The 22,037-nt window shown below is 23.8% G+C and overlaps 1 protein-coding gene across 2 annotated transcripts in view; it reads right to left on the bottom strand.

Moving 5' to 3' along the window:
- The window catches only part of LOC129610460 (protein phosphatase 1 regulatory subunit 12A), a 249,434-nt gene extending 230,745 nt beyond the window's left edge, over positions 1-18,689 (bottom strand). Inside the window, exons 1-2 of one of the 2 annotated variants that reach the window (XM_055523060.1) lie at positions 18,613-18,648; positions 5,387-5,431 (exon numbers count right to left, since the gene is read on the bottom strand). The gene's annotated coding sequence lies outside the window, so the exon portion shown is untranslated. Of the gene's footprint in view, positions 1-5,386; positions 5,432-18,612 lie in introns of both variants that reach the window. The other variant, XM_055523061.1, reaches the window with a different exon arrangement.
- Positions 18,690-22,037: the final 3,348 nt, after the last annotated feature.

Raw genomic sequence — 22,037 nt, forward strand, 5'->3', positions numbered from 1 at the left:
ACTACAGAGTTATTAATGGAACCAATAAGTAAATTACTTTTTTTTTAGTGCATTTAATCAGTTAACAGTTTTTTCTCTCCCACGTGAGTTACTTGTACTATTATAAATTTTTTACAATATTATATTGTATAACTGTATACATGCACATTATATAAAATTATACAATAAAAAACACATACATGTACAAAAGAAGCCCAAAAAAAAAATTACAACAGACAACAAAAATAACATTTAACTAGATTTTAACAAGCTTTCATAATCAAGGTAATAAAAAAGACATTGACTTCTGCATCTATAACTTTTTATAAGTAACAAAAAGAAATATAGACAAAAAAAACTTTTTGTTAACTCCTGCTGTCGAATCTAGTTTTTTTATTTATTTCATCTTCTTCTTCTTTGGAAATTAACTATTATTCAATAAAAATCAAATAGGAAATGGTATATTAATCAGTTGGTCCATTAATATAATTTATATTGGAAAAAATAAAAACTGAAATAAAAACAAAACCGAAACTGTTATGAAAATGCTGTGGGTTACATCTTCATTTCAAATTTTTTTTTTGTTTTTTTTTTCGGTGTTAATTTGTATGTATACTCTCTCTATATAGGATCCGCTTAAAACTAATTTTTGATTTAAATCAAGATATGAACAATAATTTATTTAAAATTAATATTTGATTTTATTGATTAAAATATTTTAATTTATAAAATTCAACTGAATCATCACATATACCCAATTAAATATAAGTACAATTTTAATGATTTTAACTGAATAAAAGCGGATAAGAACTGCGATAATTTTGTATATTGTAGACCTACTACAGTGAGATTCAATTAAAATCAATAAAATTAAAAACATTTTCTCTCTGTGTAAACTTTTTTTACTCTTTAGATTATTGTGTAAATAAACCATAATAAATTATTGTATTAATTTTTTTTTTATTTTGGAAAATTTATACATAAATTAATTTTAGATGGCAATAAAATATTTAAGATGTAATCAATAATTTTTTTATACAAATTATACTTTCACTTTCTATAAAGCATGCAAACACAGCTGCGTGCGGTTTTTGTTTTGTTTTTATAAATATTTATCACATTTGAAAAATATTTATCAAGTATTATGAAATTTTTGATGTACGTCATTAACTATTAACCAGAGAAAATAATTAATTATACGCATAACAAAGAATAATTCAAAATTTATTTGATCTTTGTATGAAGCTCTAATTACAATTAATATTTTTGTTCCCCTATAGTTGTTTGTAAACAACTTATGTTACTTAAATTTAATAATTTTGAAATTTGGCTGCTAGTAGAGCAGATATGTGTTATTATTTACTATATGACTATTTTCTTCTGTTTTATACAATAAATTTGAATTGTGAATAAATGGAGTTGAAGTGAGTGAAATTAATAGCCATTTTTTTCAAAATTTTTGTAAAAATGCTTAAAAAACTGTGATTTTTTAGTAAATTTGTTAGATTTGAAAGTATTTTTTTGGGTCTATGCTAACTAGATTTTCTGAATTTATTGAAAAAACGCATTAAGTATATAGAACAAAAATTTTTTTATGTAAAGCAATTGTAAAATAAGTAAATTTTTGCATAAATCAATTTATAGGAAGAACTTATGAAAGTTTATTTTTACCGACTGTATTTTGTATACAATAGGTAGGTTATGTGATGGCAATAAATTTTGCATATCAAGTTTTCGGTGGGAACGCACTTCTTCATAGTAGGGAAGTGTAAATAAACTATTTTTAGCAACCTGTCAGTTTGTCGGTCTATGCGTTCAGGCGTGTATCTCAAGTTCGGCTGAACCGATTTTAATGAAATTTTGTATGAAATTTATTTGGACTATGGCATGGGTTGATGAACTTTTGGAATATATCAGACCTCGGGAACTGCCCTTTTTAGCGGGCCTGATTTACATTTTTGATAATTTTCAACTGATTTACAACGGGCCAAATATACATTTTTGTGTATATAAAGAGAACTAATCAACCAATTTCATTGAAATTTAATATTTAAATTTTTCATATTAAAACAATGAACATATAAAGTTTTTGGAAAGATCAGGGCTCTAAAACTGATCTGCGGGCCGATTTTACATTTTTCACCATATCTACGAAACGAACTGATGAAATTTCTTGAAATTTGATATTTGAGTTCTGGTTGTTACCAAAACTAACTGGCGAGCATTTCAGGGAATTCGGGTAGCACAAAGCGAAACTCTACTAAGAGCCAAATTTACATCTTTCTAGGTATGTTAACTATAAGCTTACTAATGTCCTAAAAATTGGAAAGAAGTATTTAACAGACATTTTTATAATATTCTATAACACTTTCACTTAACTAGACAATACACATTGCAGTCGGTTATGCGCTGACCACATCAGATTTTTTTATTATTCAAGCACCTTACTCGGCTCAGGATTAACATGTAAGTAGAGGATGTCTATTTTATAAAAGTCACTTATAAAATTTTTTAAGCATCTTTTAGTGCTTGAAATCATCTAAAAGCTTTTTTTTCTAATTTTCAATGTGCAAAGTAGGTACATTTTAAACGTAAACGGTAACACTGACCAAATATTGTAATAATAATTACTAATAAAAAAAAAGTAATAATTAAAATTTTAAATTATAAATGAACCTATTCTTGAGTGTTAATAGTTAGAACTTACTTATTTATCCCGAATTCTTAAGTAATATTACAAGTTCAATTAAATCAGTTGATTTTTTAAAGCAAATTGTAATAAATGCTGCGAAAATTGTAATATGATTTAGATTGCAAAACATTTTTATCATAAATTTAAAAATCTTCAATTAGTTTCCTTTTCTTCTAAATTTTTCATTTTTTTATTTAATGTGTATTTGTATACATAAACAATATATTTTCATTTAATTTTTTATTAATTGTACATAAAATCATATTTTTATGATAAAATTAGATAAAATAAATTAAAAAACAATGATTCGATTCTTCTATGCTTAAATCATTGAAATTAAATGGATTCATCATGCAAAATACCTTGAAATATCAACTTCTAAAGAAAAAAAATGTAGACAATAACAAAGTAAAGTACAATAACATGAATATCGGCTTTATATGAGCTCATTTATTGTTATTACTATGGCTACCTACTAAAATAATGTTCGTTCATCTAACTATAATTATGCAAATTTTTATTTTTTTGTTGCTAATTTAGTATAAAAGAATTTTCTATTATTTGTATGAATTTTTAATACCATCAAATCAAAATTAACATAAAAAGTAGACATTGAACCAAAATTTTAGAATTTTATATTTTAATATGGCAATGCAGTCTATAGCCTTCAATTTCAATTTTAATTTTAATTTTAACTTTTATGAATAAATTTGGTTATTGTTTTACTTTACAGATTTTTCTTTAAATGAAAATGAATCAAGATATAGCTAAAATTTATTTTATTAATGGTAGATTGTGTTAACAACAATACAAAAATAAAATTTGAAGATGCTCTTTATTTCATTTCAAATCAAATTACCACCAACAAAACAACGAAAGATAAAAAGATAAAATGAAAACAAAACTAAAAATAAAATCAGAAAAATCAAAAAAAAAAATCGCGGGATTCCACCAAAAAAAAAAAAAATATTTAAATTATAAAATAAAAAAAAATAGTTGAAGCACGCCAAAGGTATGCCGCCAAATTTTTTTCTTTTTAGTAATGGGTGATTCAAAATGTAATGTAATCATCGTGTATATAAATACATGTATACTATATACATGCTTATATTGAAATTAATTTGAAATTAAAATAAATAAATTCAATTTAAACTAATGCTTTGAAAAAAAGCACATTTCCCTTAAGCGTTTTTAAAAAATTTCTCTTAAGATAACAAGTAGTAGTATTTTGCATACTTTTAGGATATGAGTATGGAGAAGATTGCAATAAGGCAATTAACAAGAATAGGTCATTTCAAATGCAAATGCATAAGAAAATATTCTTAATTATTTCTTTACTTAACAAGGCTTCTTATACAATTTTAAAGAAGTGAGGTGCCGAAAATCGAATAAAGAGTAAATTTTAACAATATTTTTCAGCGTTTGCAAAGTTTTAAAATTGTTTTTGATTTCTGAACTTTATCTTTAAATTTTAAACACCATAAATATTTCAATAGACGTACTAGCAAGATCGACGGACAGAATGAACCTAATAAATATTTTTATCCGATTTTTTTTTTTGGAAAAGTGCTAAAATTTTAAAGAAAAAATTCGAAATATACAAATATGTGCACACATACGTTTACATATTTTTAAAAATATATTTTGAAAAGGGAAAATTGATTTTGTTTTTAATTTTACTTTTCTCTTGTTTTTATTCAGATTGAGGTTATTTCACTTCCATCATAGATAAGTACCTATACTATATGTAGACATTAATATTACGTATATTTTTATGTGTATGCAAATGCTGGCATAAAAATGTATATACAAAAAACCATACGAATCGAGACAAAAGTATCACATCCGGAAAATTATAGCATCACTTAAAAAATCTTTTCATATATGTATTTACATAAAAGTGTATGTAGTTCTTATGTATATACATATGTTTATAGGCTATGTATATATATGAATTAATGTGTTATGTATAGTTTATGTCTGCTTAGTCAATCATTGTGTAGATTACAAATAAATACGAATGGGAATAAAACTACTGGTTTAGTGTATTAATATTATACTGTACTAGGAACTAAATATTTTATAGAAAAAGAAAATGATTTATAAACATGTTAAAAGCACAAATACAGTCATTCGCCATATTCAATTGAAAAAAAAAAATTAAAGTTTCGATTATTTGTGAAGAAAACTTATTATGGCTAACAAATTACTTAAAAAATATTAGATAATATATAACGATAATAATTATGACTACGACAATTGAACTACATGGAAATTTTATTACAGGCAAGCACTTAACTGTTATAACAAACTCTTAAATGTCAATAAATAATTATTTCAGTATTGAAACTTGATTTCTAATCGAAAGAGATAGCTCGCAAAAAGTGCGCGAATAATTTTAGAAAATAGCCAATCTAATAAAAAATTATAGTGGTTAGCTTCTCACGCTACAGTCTTTAATAGTGGGTTTTATACTTTTCTGTTAAATACACAAATAAATACTTATATAACTACGGTTACATAAGTAACCGTATGCAGTAGCTTAACAAAGTTAGTCATTCATTTTAATGGCTCTTTATTTTGATCTTTATAATTAATTAGATCTGAGCTTCGGTTTTCCAGGCTCATGTTAAACGTATAAATTAGAGCAATAATTTTAGAGCAATGTTTTTTTTCTCATTCTCTAATAAAAACTATACAAAATTCATCAATTACCTTAAATTTTTATTTACTTGTACATAGTGGAGCATTGAATTCGACCTGTAAAGAATATGGAATAAAGTTATACATTAAAAATTCAAATAAAAATTTGATCTATATGAAGATACAACGTACATTAACTGTCGAATTATATACCTATATATTATTATATAGAAAAATATTAACCATTTTAATGAATTAATTAAATGAATGCTGGAACTCTCCAATCCCCCCAAGTTAAATTAGTAACCACTTTCTTATACTACTATAATATGCTTAAAATAGCAGATTTGCGAACAGGATATATTTTCATTATTTTGTCAATATTGTAATATGGCAAGATACTGTATAACAGCATTAAATCAAATCATTTAAACGTCAGCTATGAATTTACAATAAATTATTGACTTATGTAGATTAAAAATAGGCAGATGTTAACATTTTGTTTTGTATATGGTTACATGATAATTTTTGAAATATTTTCTATTAAATCAAAATAAATGATTGCTATTTCTATATTACTAAGTATAAGAATTTATTTTTGAATTTCTCATTATTTATTTTAAAAACTTGAACTCTCAAATATTTTTTTCTTTACATAGAAATAGCAGATTAGATAAAATGAAATATTTAACAAAGATAAAAATTAGAATATAAAATTTGATTTTGCTATACTTTTGGAAAAATAAAAATATTCTAAAGATTTATTTATTTTTTTTTGTTCTTCTGTTAGAAAATTAAAAGTCTCAAAAGATTTATAAGATTACTGATTTGTTCTAGAAAAATTTCGTTTTAAGTGTTCACCTTTTCTACGTATTTTTATGTTTACTACAATTTTTTACATTCTATATAAAAATAACTGAGTCAGTACCATATTCAAATATTTAAAGAGTATCTATAAAGTGTACTTATCAAATTTTTTAAATGGAAATAAAAAAATATCCGGTTATAAATACTGCAGACTATTTATTTTAAAATCTAATCATATAAAATTTTTAAATATTCATAATATTATGGTGTCCTTTATAGAATTCATTAATATTACTATGTTTCTTTGCGCTTATGATCAATATTTTGCGATTAATTACAATTAGACACATTTGACCTAACAATTTAATTTGATTATCTTAAATTTTAACAATTATAAAATTAACATACAATTTTGTTACACGTACGAGTATTCGCTTTCGAAAACTATGTAAGGTTAATAATGAAAATTAAAAAAAAAAGGTTAATTAAAAGGTCAAAATTTCTTAATTACTAATTACTGTACATATATGTATGTATGTATACACCAAAATTAAATGATTATAAACAAAATCATGGTAATTATTATCTTTCTCATGATCATAATTTTTTGAAATTTGTGTGGAAATTATTTTTGAAAAATTTAAAAAAAATAAAATGAATGAAAAAAAAATTTATTAGATTGCTGCAATTATACGTGAGACAAATTAAGTAAATAATTCATAATTACAAAAAACAAAAAAAAAAGAAAATAACAAAAAACAAAGTCACGAAATTTTCATTTGACGAATTGAGATTTACAAGCAAAAAATTTTCAATTCATTTTTAACACATTTTGCACTTTCATATTTAATAATGCTGAAAAATAATTTTAAAATCTTAAAATAATGTTATTTTTTTCCTGTTTATCAAGATTTATTTTAATAATGATAACAGTTGTGTATTATAAACATAATATTATTTAATTTGCATTGGGATTTTGTTATTTTTTCTCTTAACACTTTTCAAGATAAACTGTGACGAATTGAGGTGAGAAAAAATATTTTTGTAATTTAAAAATATTCAAATATAACCTTAATATTTTTAAAAATAAAGAAAATAAAAATAATTTTTGGATTAAATTTTGAAAATTTTTACAAAATTTTTAACAAAAATAAAGATATTGTGAGAAGTGAAATTAAATTTTGGGAAAATAGCGAAAAATAAATTTAAGAGATTATTAGTTAATCTCGCAAGATGGTTAAATATAAAATATGATAAAATTATAATTAAATTATGTACTTATTAACTTATTGATGACACTAATAATCTCAAAAACATTTTTGATCAAAAACCCTCAAAAATCCGCAATTTTATATAATTAAGTTATGTTACAAAAAATAGCATCTTATAATGTAAAAATCTAAAGTCAATTTTACAATAAAATCTGTAAAAAAGTCAAATTTTTATACAAAAATTGCATTAAAATTCGTTTTCTGGAATGAACTTATGCTTTTCGAATCTTGCTTGAAGAAGTTGTTGTGATCCTTATCTACTTGAATACTTTACCTTGATCGGACTTTTCTTAATACGGATTTCTAGATTTCGTTAACAATTAAGACGAATATTTGTTATCAGTGAAATCAAATTTGTCAGCCGGTTAACTTGTGAATCAAAAATTTATTTAAACAAAATTTTCAAGTTTGAATAGAAATTTGAATATTGAAAAGTGCAGTTTGAACTATGTTCTAGTATGGTCAGGTACATACTTATTAACTTAGTTAATACATAAAAAAATTGCAGTATCATACAAGAACACAATGGAAATAAAAAATTCATTACGAAATAAATATTTTTGGCACGATTAAATTAAGTAACGTAAATATAAGAAGTGGATTTAATTTTCAATGACTTTCCATTTTCCCTTATTGAATTAATTAGATGCACAGTTGTGAACACACGCTCTACACATTGACTTCTCTTATTATTTCTCTTATGAGTTCTCTTACAATATATATGCATATAATGTATGTATGTATATATTAAATATTCGATTGACATAATTTTTCCGTATAGTTTCCGTATATTTTTCTTGATTCTTAAATCAACTTTAAGATTCAATTAAATTATTCAAGGAAAATACACCTAAATACATATTTCTATATAAGTATAAATATGGTATTTAGCATTTATGAAAAAGTACATGCACCTACATGTATGTATATTTATACTTATAAGAAATGACAACAATATATTATCCGATTTAAAAAAAACAATAATAAAACACTCTCTTTTTTCAACCCGTTTAGCAAATTATTAAAGTTGAAATAAATTTTCCATTTTATACTTGGTTTTTCTTTTTTTTTCTTTTCTGCTTAATATAAAAAAAAATGGAAATATCTTTCGCGAAAATGAACCAGTTTCAAAATTATATTTATAAGTATATTATTGTTGTATAGTTATACATAGACGCATGTGTGTATAATGTGCGGTCAATATGTGGGCCACTGATTATATTTATTAAATAGCAATATTTCATATTTTCCTATTTAGAATTGTAACTACACTTATGCTGTAAAGTAAAAATAAATTATAACATGACTTTATTTAAAAATGCATGCAATTATATACACATTTATGTAAGTATGTATTTACATGTCTTGTCAGCGGATGTAGTTACCGCATATCTATAGTTATTAGCTAAGAAAAGATTTTCAGTAATTGTGTTTTTTTGGACTTGATTTTAAAAAGGTACGTTTTACTTCAGTTAATAATAAGTTTTAATCAGAAAAAATGATTACTTCTGTGCTAAAGGAATGCTTTCCTCGAAACTAAAATTTTGTTTTAATTATAAAATAGGACTGTGTAGAGATATACACAATCACAATCGAGTAATAACTTTTGCTGCGTGTCGTGCCATGTCTGTATGGGACCTAATAAGGCAGCCGAACCTTTCTTGCAGCCGTCGACTCTTTTCGGTCCAGAATGCTGCAGCTGAGTCGGCTTAGACGTTATTCATTGAGAAATGAAAAGAAAATCAGAAAAGAGGCAGAAAACTATAAAAGTCTTCCAAGGCTGTTATGGATCAGGCACCTTTTGAGATTTTATGGCTTACAATGCTTCAAAAAAATTACAGATTTGGACTAAAATCAGGTAAAACTCTCACCAGAATTGTGCCTGAACACTTTAGCAAACTGAACTTAAAAAGTAAAAACACCTGCAAATTTTGTGGAGGCCATGAGGATACGTCGGTACAGATTGACGGATGTGATATTCTAGTTCGTTAAAGAAAGAAAACACTGGGAAACTAAAGGAAGGTGAATCAAGTGGACATTGTTGAGAGATTTCCTGTATTTAAAGGAGGAGAGCACAATTAATTCTTATACGCGGTTGCTGTGTACTCAACGTACGAATCCATACGAATCTACAATCTAGAATATTTTCAATCAAAATTTATTTCTACTTTTGTTTCTTTAATTGTGTTTCATTTCATATATTCGAAAAGACCAACGGTTACATTCGTAATATTTGGTATCTGTTTTAACAGTTAATATTTAAGATATTTTCAAAAATTGTTTAGTTAATACCGCATTCTATAACTTTAAAATATGGCCACCATATTCGCAAATATGCATATAAATTACTTTTTCAAACAAAAACTAGTACTTACTAAGATTTTTTTTTCAATATTAAAAAATTAATGCAAATTATTTTCATTTAATTCAATGCAAAAAAAATAAAAGTACATACTTATATGTTTTTATATAAAAAATCCAAAAGTAAATCAAAAGTAATATTTAAAAAAAAAGTAGGAAAACTGGAAACATTTTAAAATTTTTCTTTTTTTCATAATTGCACATATTATTTACGATATGCAAAACAACTTTCATTACTTTTATAATAATATCTTGTTTCCTTAAAAAATAAAAAGATGGTTGTTAAAAATTTAAACTTCAATTTCACCTAAAAAACTAATTAATCTGCGCAAAATTTTTATACACAATTTACTAAAATTTTACACTGCATGTATACTACAAACATAATTATACACTCATATCATAAACACAAAATGTACATACGTACAAATATTATGAGATGAAATGAAGTTTTATGCATCCCAATGTAAAACACATACATTACTTTTATTTAATTCTATAATTAAGTATATTTGCTGTAGTTATTAATCGAGTTGAAAAGCGGAAAACTAAATGAATAATATATATGTATGTGAGTATGAAAAAAGAAAAAAAAATAAATTAATATAAAAATTTTAACATTTAATGACCCAATCTGAAAAATTTCTCTAATTCCGTGTATAGTTAGAAAAGTAAAAATTTCGCTTTATTAAAAAATAGAAAAATGTAACACTTAAAAATAGTTTCTTTTTAACATGTAAGTGGTATATAGAGGAAAGGAAATAGTAATTCAGAGAACCAACAGCCAATATATACGTTATACGTGTAAGAAGTTTTAATGAAAACAAATAATATAGAAAAAAAAGAAAACTACATTAGAGTACCATGAAAACTATACAGTAGAGAATTATACACATAAGTAAAATATGTATAGAAATTTTCAGTACATACACATAGCTACTTAACATATTGTTAAAGATACATTTTATAATAAAATTCCAGTGAAAATTTATTTTAAAGCATAAATTCAAGTAAGATGTAAATATTTTTATAAACAAGATTTTTTTTTATTTTTGAAAATAATTTAAATCTTGTTCAGAAAAATAAAGTAAAATTTAGGTCAAGGATATTTTACAATGCAATTTTAAATTTTAATTAATTTCCGATTTTTATAAATTCCACAAATGAAATGAAACAAATTAAATTTCTTTTCTATAATAACAACAAATCTATATACAAATTAATACAAACAGATCGATTATATATTCAAAATTTACGTACATATCTTTATATATTTTTAATATTCTGGACGGCTATTGTAGAACTAAAGATACCAACGAATAATTGAAAAAGTCAAATGAAATCGTTCGTTTAACAAAAAAATTTCATACAATGTTCTAATTTCTTATACGATATTTAAAAAAAACAAGATATATTGTGCTTATTTTCAATTAATCCACAAATTTTCATTGTAAAATAAACTCAATAATTTGCAAAACAGTGTTCATATATTTCTCTGGTGATTGTTGTTAAAGATTTCAATTACAAGATTTAAAAAGTAAGGTTTTTCATAGTCCATATTAATTACGTGATATTGTTTGCAAATTATTGAAAATTACAATAACCAAACAATTTAAAACATAAACATGTATAAATATTGCTATATGTATGTACACTAATGCTGATTTTAAAAATGAATGGAAAAGAGAATAAATGGAAAAGATTGAAAACATATGTTTTAATTCGGAAAAAAGTGTGCTTATCAATTTCACGTTATTCATCCGAATATCCTTCTGTCTATTTACATTTCTTAACTAGAAGAAAATTTTTTCTTACCCCAACATAAACCTTAAATGTAACTATACTTAGTTGTAGTCTGTTTGTTAGCAACTCTTTTTTTTTGAAACAGCAAGTTTAGGGAATAACTCTGGATGTCTTGTTATCAGAAAAATTTACTAAATACTTTAAATGCTTCTTTTAGTTTTTGCTCAGCCCCTAAACCTAAGCAAAAATAACTTTTAATATTTACAGAATATTGTTAATAGAACATAAGTAAGTAATATAGTTTTCTTCTTTTTTTAAGTGTTTTTAATTGTTTAAGAGAAATGTGCTACTTTACAATCCATTGATTTGTTCCGATTTTTTTTTTATAATAGGCACACACACTTATTTTACAAATATACGCAACATATGTAATTACTTGTAAATTTTTTTTCATTTATTTGTATTTACGTTTTTATTTGAATAAATGCCAAAATCAATTAAGTTCTACTTTTATGTAAACTCGTAATTTTACAAAATTCAACTAAAAATGGTGATAAATATTATTGCAATATTTTATTTACACAATATTTTAGTTTTGCTTATTTTTTTGTCTGTTCGTTTAAAAAACAATTCTACATACTCAGACAACGTGGAGGCGATGGTTTAAAATTTATTTTGCCTGAAATCGAATATATATGCGCATATCTATCCATATATATATGTATAAATACATATATACTGGGTGATTCAGAAAAGTATACAAAAACATGTAACATTCGTTAGATTATCGAAAATGGGTAAAACATTTGTTCCGGACTCGGTGCCAAATTTCAAGGGTTTCCGAATTTCAGGGATTTTAACGAATTTTCACCAAATTTTTACTTATCTAATTTTTTTTTATTATAAATTCCGTTCTGAAAAAGATAGGATAACAAACAGTTTCTAGTAAAGGACTTAAATTAAACATTTTTCTTGATTCTGTATTTTATGTATCTTCGGGATACCAAGCATTCGAACTTTAGGAAAAATCAAATTTTCCCTTGTCTTATTTTTTCAGTTTTTTCGATTTAGATAATATCGTAAGAACTTTTTTAAAACCTTGAAAATTTGTTTAAAGAAATTTGCCTAGCCTCTTAAGCGTTGATTTAAGTTCTCAAGAGGAATAAAATTTTTATGTTACAGAAGATATATATAGTACAAAAACCACAAATATTGTGAACCACAAATTCAATTAAAATCAAACCAGATGTTGTTACTAAAATTAAATTCAATTTAATATTCCTTTATCAAAAAATTTGGAAAAATACGAATTCCTTATCCAAAAATTTAATCAATTTCTCAAAACGAATACCAAATTTTCCTATGGAATTCTCCTATGGAGTTCGGCAAAAATTTACGTTTTTCTTCTTTACGTTCTTACGAACACCTCTTTAGTTGCATCAACCGTACACCAAGTTCAGCTTATGTAGAAATATGTTTAAAGTTTATAAATCCCATTAAATTATTTATTATTTATTCATTAAATTCATAATGTACCTACCATATCACTTACAAACTCCATTTTGTTAAAAAAAATTAAATTTTTCTATTAAAAAAAAATTTTTTTAATTAAAGTAAATGTCAAAATTTATATAGCATGTCTTTAAAAACTCGTTTCACCTGGATAATTTTCATAACTTCAGATGCCAAATGGTGTCTAGATTCCGAAAATTATTTTTTCAAATTTTTAAATTGCACCCAATCTGAGAAAAATGCATTTAAAAATTTCAAACCATATAGGTACCATTTCTTATAAAAATAGGCAAAAATAAAAAACCTATCAATTTTCTTTACCAAGAAAAGTTTCGAAAAAAAATTTTTTGATTACTAGATTTCTTTTCGTTATACAAAATTTTAGTTTTTCTTTTCAAAAACTTCAAATTTTTTAAAATCAATTTTTGTTTTTCAAACTAAATTGAAATTGTATAAAATTTCATTTCAATTTTGTTATTTTTTGTTACATTTCAATAAAACATTAAAATTCAGAAGGTTTATAATTTTCAGAGCATAATGGCTTTTAGAAATGTCAACTGTTTTTTTTGAGTGACTCTTGTCATCAAAAATTAATGATTTTTGATAATTACAACGCTTAAAATTTTTGCCTTTAAGAGTCTTTAAAATCTTGACATAGTAATAGTTTTTGTGCTACATCTTCTGTAACATAAAAAATTTTTTAATGTTTGAGGACTTTAATTAAAGCTTAAGCAGCTGGGCAAAATTCTATAAAAATAAAATTTCAATGTTTTACAAAATTTCTTTCCAAATTATATCTAGCTAGAAAAAACTAAAAAAATCAAGGGAAAAATTTTATTTTCTTTAAAGTTCGAATGCTTGGTATTCCGAAGGTACATAGAATACATAATCAAGCAGTACTAGGCCTTTCAGAAACTTTTTGTTTGAAATTCCTATCTTTCTCAGCACCGAAGTTATAATTAAAAAATCTTGAATAAGTAAACATTTCGTGAAAATTCGTTAAAATTCCTGGAACTCGGAAACCCTTGGGATTTGGCACCCAATCCGGAACAAAACATTTACCCATTGGTTCGATTCTCTAACCAATGGCATATTTTGTTGTATATCTTTTAGAATCACCCTGTATAAATAAATGAAAGTAAGTTAATTCTCTTCTACAATAATTTCCTCTGTGATCATTCATTTAAATATTATAAGTAATATCAAATGTTATTTAAAATAATTTTGTCAATTGTATAAAATACAATGTTTCTTAAATAGTCGGTACGTTTTCTATTACTTAACATATTTAAAGTCCCACATAGCTCATATTACACCAGATAAACAAAATGCTCGAGATACGATATTAAAAGTGGGCTCCTTAAGTATATATGTATTAACATATGGAGTCCCAATTTGATGAGTGTATTTTGGATTTTCTATTTTTGATATCTCTAATAACTCAGATTTCGACATCAGTCATTTAGCTTGCTCAATTGGCTACATTCAAAACTAGGCGAAAAATTTATTCAATTTTTATTACTGTTAATTTGTCAACATATCTTTTATTTTCCTCCCTACCTAATAATATAGCTTCAATAATTTCTTTTTAAATTTCGATACAAATAACTCTAATTATGATAGACTCCGGTTCTACCTACGTCTGTAAATATAATAACTTTTCATTATTCACTCATCAATAACAATATTTAAATAACCCGCAAAAAATATCATATAGGTGTTTAAATACTCTCTAAAATAAAATTTAAATACTTTTGTCACGATAATGTTGTTATCATGTTTTACATTAAAAAAAAATAAAGTATTCAAAAAGAATAAAACGAAAAATTAAAATTACTTAAAATTATTACCGGCAGACAACCTACCTACCTATAATTTTATTTTTAGGTTTTATTTTTTCAATTGGACCCATCCAATTTACGAATTTCCTTTTTCTTCTTTCAAAAATCTTTCTCTTATTTCCTGCATTTATGTATATAAATAAACGATCAATTATAAATTTTCTTCCAATTAAAACTTAACCTCATGATCAAAGAAATTTTCACTTTTAATAAATTACGAAAAAGACACGCACATATTTTTTTTGGTGACAAAAAGGAAAAAATTTAGAACAAGAATTTAAGTGTTTTTTTTCTGAATTATATAAAAATAACACTTTGGTTTTTCTTTATAGTTTTCTTGTTTTTTACTTAAAATTAAAAAATAAAAAGAGAATAATATTTTTATTTTGTACATTAAATATTTTTTATATAAAATATTTCAATGTTTTTAAGATTGCAGTGCGGCCTCAAGCATCTATACGTATTTAAAATAGTCAAAAATCTTAAATTGTACAATTTTTTTCCCAGCTTATAAACATACGTATACTTGTATGTACATAAACATGGGAAAATATTAATTGTAAAAATATTAATTGTATAAAATTTTAAGATTATTAAATCCTGTTAATTGAATTTACAGGAAAAATCAATAAATTGAAAACATCCTGTATTAAACAACATTATCCAAAATACAAAATATCAAAATTTCTTGTTAAAAATACTACTTAATGGTTATATAAGCAACATTTTAGGTGCATTAAAAACTTTAAAACTACTCCTGAAAATAATGTGGCTGCAAATCATTCCGCAAATTAAATGATGATCTTATTTTCAAATTCTGTTATACAGGAGAATAAACTATAAGAATTTTTTTTGGAAATATCGAAAACCGGAAACTAAACTTTCTTATAATTTTTTTAGGAAAACAGAATTTCAGAAACGATACAGAACATCCTTGTGAATTTTTTTACTTACAATTTTCGAAGAGAAACTTACTAAAATGTTACAAAATTTTAGATTTATTTGAATTTCCAAATACGTATTGTTCAGAAAATGCGTAATGAGATGCGTCATGTGCGGATCACATAGAGTTATTTTTTTCTTTCGGTAAACTGTGAGTACAATACAAGCATACTTTATAAGTACGTTTCAACCAAAGGTTTCATATAATATGATATAAGTAGTATTAAATATACAATATGAAAAGTAGAATTTGTTGAACATATTTAAGTATGTGTATCACATACATGTATATATATATATGTATATATACATTTATCTTATATGAACAAAAATTACAAACGAAAAAAACGACAATTGATTTTTAATTTTTGATGTGACATCACATCCTGAACTTCCCATGCAAATTCAAGATATATAAATAGCCATCATACCTTATCGCTTCTACTTATATTTTATATAGAACCTAAAACTGTATGTAGGTATTTTATTCTAACCTACACAAAAAATTTCTTTGTCATATTATTCAAACTTTAAAATAAAAATTTATTGGGAAAAATTTATTAGAGAAACTGACTTTTATGTACATTATTATTTCTATATATAAGTATATATATATATATATATACATAAAACACATTCTAATTATGCGTTCATAATATCATATATAGTAAAATGCAAACTCATTACCATAAAAGTTAAATATTTTGTTCGACATAGCTAAAAAGAGTAATAAAGTACTTAACTAAAAATCTATTGAATAATATTTATAATCACAATGTAAGTATATATATGCATACTTATGCATATTATGTACATATTCATATATACACTTAACCATACTTATATAATGGAGCACTGATATTTTAGTGATAATGTTCTTTAAACGGTATAGTAAGTAAAAGAACATAAAAATATTCTTGTACAAACACACTATAGTCACAAAGTCAAAACACAATACATTAAGTAAATACGCAAATATATAACAAATGTCTGTCTGTTGTTCAACGATCTGAGTCGTATATTACTTTTTTTTGCCATTGTACATTTATTGTACAATGTACCAAATTCAGTCAGCTAGAAGAGATACACTACACAACCATATAAGAATAAATTATTATAAAAAAATTAAAAAAGTATTTATCCGTTAGTATCAGGTGTATAACCTAATGTACATGTACTTATGTATTTAAGAATAAAAAGAGAAAAGAACAACATATAATTTCAATGAATACAATATACAAGCATTATATATGTATATAAACAATAAAACATACTAATTTAATAAGAGAATTTATAAATAAAATTATATCTACATACTTACATATACTCGTAGTATGCATGTATTAGGATATAAGAGAGAAAATATGAAGGCCAAATATTATAGACAAAATTAAATGAAAATACAAAAGTTTAAAACATAATGGATAAAAAGAATTTATAGAAGATCATACTAATAAATATATATTAACAGAAATTAACATACATTGATAATATGTATACATATATATTTAATAGAAGCAAGTTTTGCCATCATAGAACACGACGAGTCCGCACGACCCCATTAAATTTATTTGTTAAAAACAGAAACAAAACATTAATTTTATTTCAACCGGCAATGACTCTTCTTGTTAATTTTTCACTTTATAACTTAACTGTTTTACGTATACACTATCAAATTATTGTCACTATAATATCCCGCCGCAATTCTGTACTGCGAACTCTATGTTTAACAACAACTACACTGTTAAGTAAACTTTCTAATAAACCCGTGATTATTATATTCTGAAATATATATTCACAGAATTATGAAATAAATTTTCATAATTTTTATTTAAATTTTATAATAATCTAATTAGTAATTAAATTATAATTTAAGTTTTAAAGCTAACTATTACAAGAATAAATTGTGCATTAAGCATTTAGAATTAAGACTTAAGAAATATAAAACGTATTTCATTGTTATGAGAAAAAAATGAATTTTAAGTAAATTTTATTGTGCTTTTGATGATAGTACTCGTATATATTTTGAAGCACAATATCGTACAAATACATCTACTTTTGTAAACATATTATAACTTTATACTAATACCAGTGGCCTACTGTGCAAAAGTACAAAAACACCCTACTTTTCTCTGTTTTTCAACGAAATTCTGCATTGATATAGTATGCTGAAATAGCGAGATACTGATACTGAATGCCGGTATATAATTTTACGTATATTTGTCAAAAATTAAGGTGTTTAAATATTGCAATAAGCTGCAAATTTTAACTTTGTGTCAACACTAAGAGTAATATAGTTACCAAACTTGTGTTATTCCAAAAGAAGAAGAATTATTATTTATGTACGAGTATTTTGCATTTTTTATATTCTTTCTTTTAGCAATATTTAAATATCGAACCAATATTTTTCGATTATATGAAAAAACTTCTAATCAAAAATTAAATTTGTTTCAAAGAGTACAATCTCGACCCTAACATAAATAATAATAAAAAACGATATGGCAGCAATTAAATTTTTGACTGACGATAGATGAAAATTTTTCAAAGATAAAATTATATTTATTAATAAAAAATAAATAAAAATAAAAAAGTAGTCATAATAAACATTATTTTTAATATACCAGTAAAATAAAATTTTTCACCAAAATAAAGTCTAAATACTGTATTGAAATTATATTCATGTACATATGTGTATACATATACGTATACATAGAATCAAATTTTAACTGTATTAAATAATGTATGTGAATGTGAGTAAACAAACAGTAAATATTTAAATAATATGAAAAGAATAATAAGAGATCGAGGTGAATTTTCTTACCTTTGTAAAAGCAATACTGCATTCATTAAATATGGACATATGTAAATAATAATCACAATAAAATAAATGCAAACAAATTTTTCAACATAGCTAATTAATTTTTTTTACTTTTCGATTTCAATTATGATTTGAAAATTTTTACATATCTTAAACTTCAAAATACAGGAGGCTTTTTGCTTTTTTTTTTATTATACTATTGGTTAAACATGAACATTAAATCAATATATCAAATATTTTACATAAACATATATACAAACACAGATAAATCAACACTTTCAAAAAAATTTTCACAATTTTTCTTTTTTTTTGATATTTTATTCACCACATTTCTTTTAATTAAAAAATAATTTCAACATTCGCCCAATACTTTCTTAATTTACTCTTTTTTTTATTACTTTAAATAAAACTTTATTACATATTAAATATTTTATTTAATATATTTAATTTTTTTTCTGTAAATTCAGAATAAAAAAACATATTATAAATTTTTTTCACAAATTTTTTTGTTCTGCACAATAAGCTTTTCAATTCTTTCAAAAATATTAAAAAATAACGCTATTAAAATAAAAAGAAACAGCTAATTATAAATAGAAATTTAAAGCATAAAAATATAAAAATCAAAATGATAATTAAAATATAAAAAAAAATTATATACATATACGTATATGTATTTGCAAGTATGTGTATACTTATGTATTGATATCCATAAAACTCAAATTTATAATATGATCCGATAAATTCTTTTAATCGTTAATAACGTCAATATTGGTCTAGCAGCCAGGCGCAACTGATTAAAAATTATTTTCTTTCACAATATAATAGGTACGATTGTACGAAATAAATTTTTTCTTTTAATCTTTACTGAGTATACTCGTATGTTTTTTCTTCCTTTTTTTTTGTTTAAAATTGTCTCTTTAGTTTTAGTCTCTACTCTATTTCTACTGAAAATTGTTAAAGGTAATTTTTCTCTCTATACTTAAATTAAAAAATATTTATTGTTAATTTTGATTTTCTTTTCTTCTTTTTTTGTTGTAGTTGATTTTCCTACATTTAATGTAAACGTAGATGCACGTAGGACAGGGTATAGATCTAAGCCATTTATTTCAAGTGATCTAAAGTAAAATTAAATATGTATGTATACCAAACTCAAAACTCTTTTACAAATAATGTAAAAAATTAATATAAAGTGACGACTAGATTGTAGAAGTTTCCAAAAGGTATGATATCTCATTTCTTAAAAAATATTTCTGGCGTCGAAATTAAACAGAAATTTTTAATTTTCTAAAATAAATTTAAGCAATGCTGCAATATTTATTTAAAAGCAGCCGCTGCAACTACTTATTTGTTACTTCATTTTTTAACTTTTAAATATAATCTACATACAATTCTCTGATCTTAGCATAATCAAAATTTACAAAAATTAAATAATTTTTAAATTTTTAGATTAAGAGCTGCTTCCATGTTTTATTTTCCAAATATGTGCATATAGTACATAGAAATTTTCACTTACAGTCACAGAAAAACTAACATTAATCAAATTATTAAATTTATATTTTAAATTAAATATAAACGAGTTATTTTAATTTTATAATAAAAATTTTTTTGTATACAAGTCAAATTTGCTTCAATTGAAAATCAAAAAATTTTAAATTTCAAGATATTATAAAAATAAGAGTTAAAAATTCTTATAGCATGTGTAATTTATACATACAAAATTTTCTTAAAAGTTTAATTGCTCATATTGCTCATAGATGTCACCCTTTTTATTAAGTAGAATTTTTTCACTTTCATTTTGCAGATCGGTACACATAAACAAATACTATGAAAGATTTAACTGATTTTTTTACTTTTCCAGTATTTTTATTTTATTCATTCTGTTTCATTCTAGTCATTTGATATTTACATTCGTTTTAAATAATATACGTACATATATGAATAATATACATGCAAACATGCAAACAATTTTTTCAAAAAAATTGTGAAAAAAAGTACTTATAGACGGACGGTCTATCTGTGTGTCTGTTTACAAAACTTCTATATCCTTGAATATAGAAAGCTGAAATTCCATATGTACATAGATCTTTACCAGAAACTTATTTCCGTAGAAGAAAATTTTTATCTACCTTCCCTCATCTAAAAGTTATAACCCCTCCAAATCGTAAAAATGCCATTTTTAAGTAATTATTATAGCAAAAACAGAAACATTTTTTAAATTCTGCAAGCGCAGAAAAGTGGTGGTTGACTTCTTCCATCGCAACATACCATGTTTTAACTTTACATAAAACAAAATGGAAGTTAACATTTACCGTTGTCAAAAATCCGTTTTTTGCTAATTTTTGATATCGTTTTTCTTTTAAACCTCGGGTTGTAGTAGTCTGAAATTTTGGTAGCTCTTAGATATTTATAAAAAGTATATCGTTAGAAGAAAATTTTTATTCATCACCACCCCCTCTCAAGTTATCGCCTTCACGAATTTTGTAAAATTTGAATTTTTGACACCTGATATTTCTGCAGCTGCGAGCTTTTTCAAATTTCTATAAAAGCAGAGAGCTAACAATGAATTTCATACCATAAAAAATATAATTATTTTTCTTAACTCATGTAATTACCATTCAAAATCGAGCATTATGTTAAATGACACCTCTTTAATTTTTTTTTTGCTTTATTTCAAATAGCGCATAAATTGCTAATCCTAAATGTATGCAAATTTTGAAATATATTCGTATATGAATGAAGGTAATTTTAATAATGCAGTTAGTAGTACATCCCTGGATTTTTTTTAAAAGCAGTATTTTCACTTGTTGAAGGGAAAAGTGCTACATTACGAACCATTTGTTTGACCAAACTTTATTGTTATTTAAGTTTGATTGATTTCATTAATAATTGCACATCCTTAACTAAAAAAAAACATTAGGCACCAGTTTTCATCAAACTGTCTAGAATATGCTAGTTTTGGCCTCTATTCTGTTTGGCTTGTTCTGATTCTGTTCTGTTTGATTGAAATTTATGTAAAATTTATGAATCCATGATAACATTAATTTTGAACCGTTAAATTATAACTTTATTAGATTAAAATTGTCTAACTTTTTTAAAATTCCTCGAATTGTATGTAAGTTTATCGTTAGATAATTGTATGCAATGGTAAATTTGCATAACTGTATATGTATAAATTATAAACACTATGTTTATACATATAAGGTGTATGTAATTTAATTATATATCACAATATATAATTAAATTAGTGATAATTCGAAAAGTTAGAATTTATTTATATGAGTTGAAAACTTTTAATATACCATGCACGAGGTATATACATATGTACATATATTTCACATATTTTTACTCAATTTAAATTTATGGTGAATTTTCATAGTTTAGTGAACATGAAATTAGAATAACACTCTTCCCTAAGTTAATTACGTACA

Source organism: Condylostylus longicornis, unplaced genomic scaffold, assembly GCF_029603195.1.
Source record: "Condylostylus longicornis isolate FDR11 unplaced genomic scaffold, ASM2960319v2 ptg000044l, whole genome shotgun sequence".
NCBI lineage: Eukaryota > Metazoa > Arthropoda > Insecta > Diptera > Dolichopodidae > Condylostylus > Condylostylus longicornis.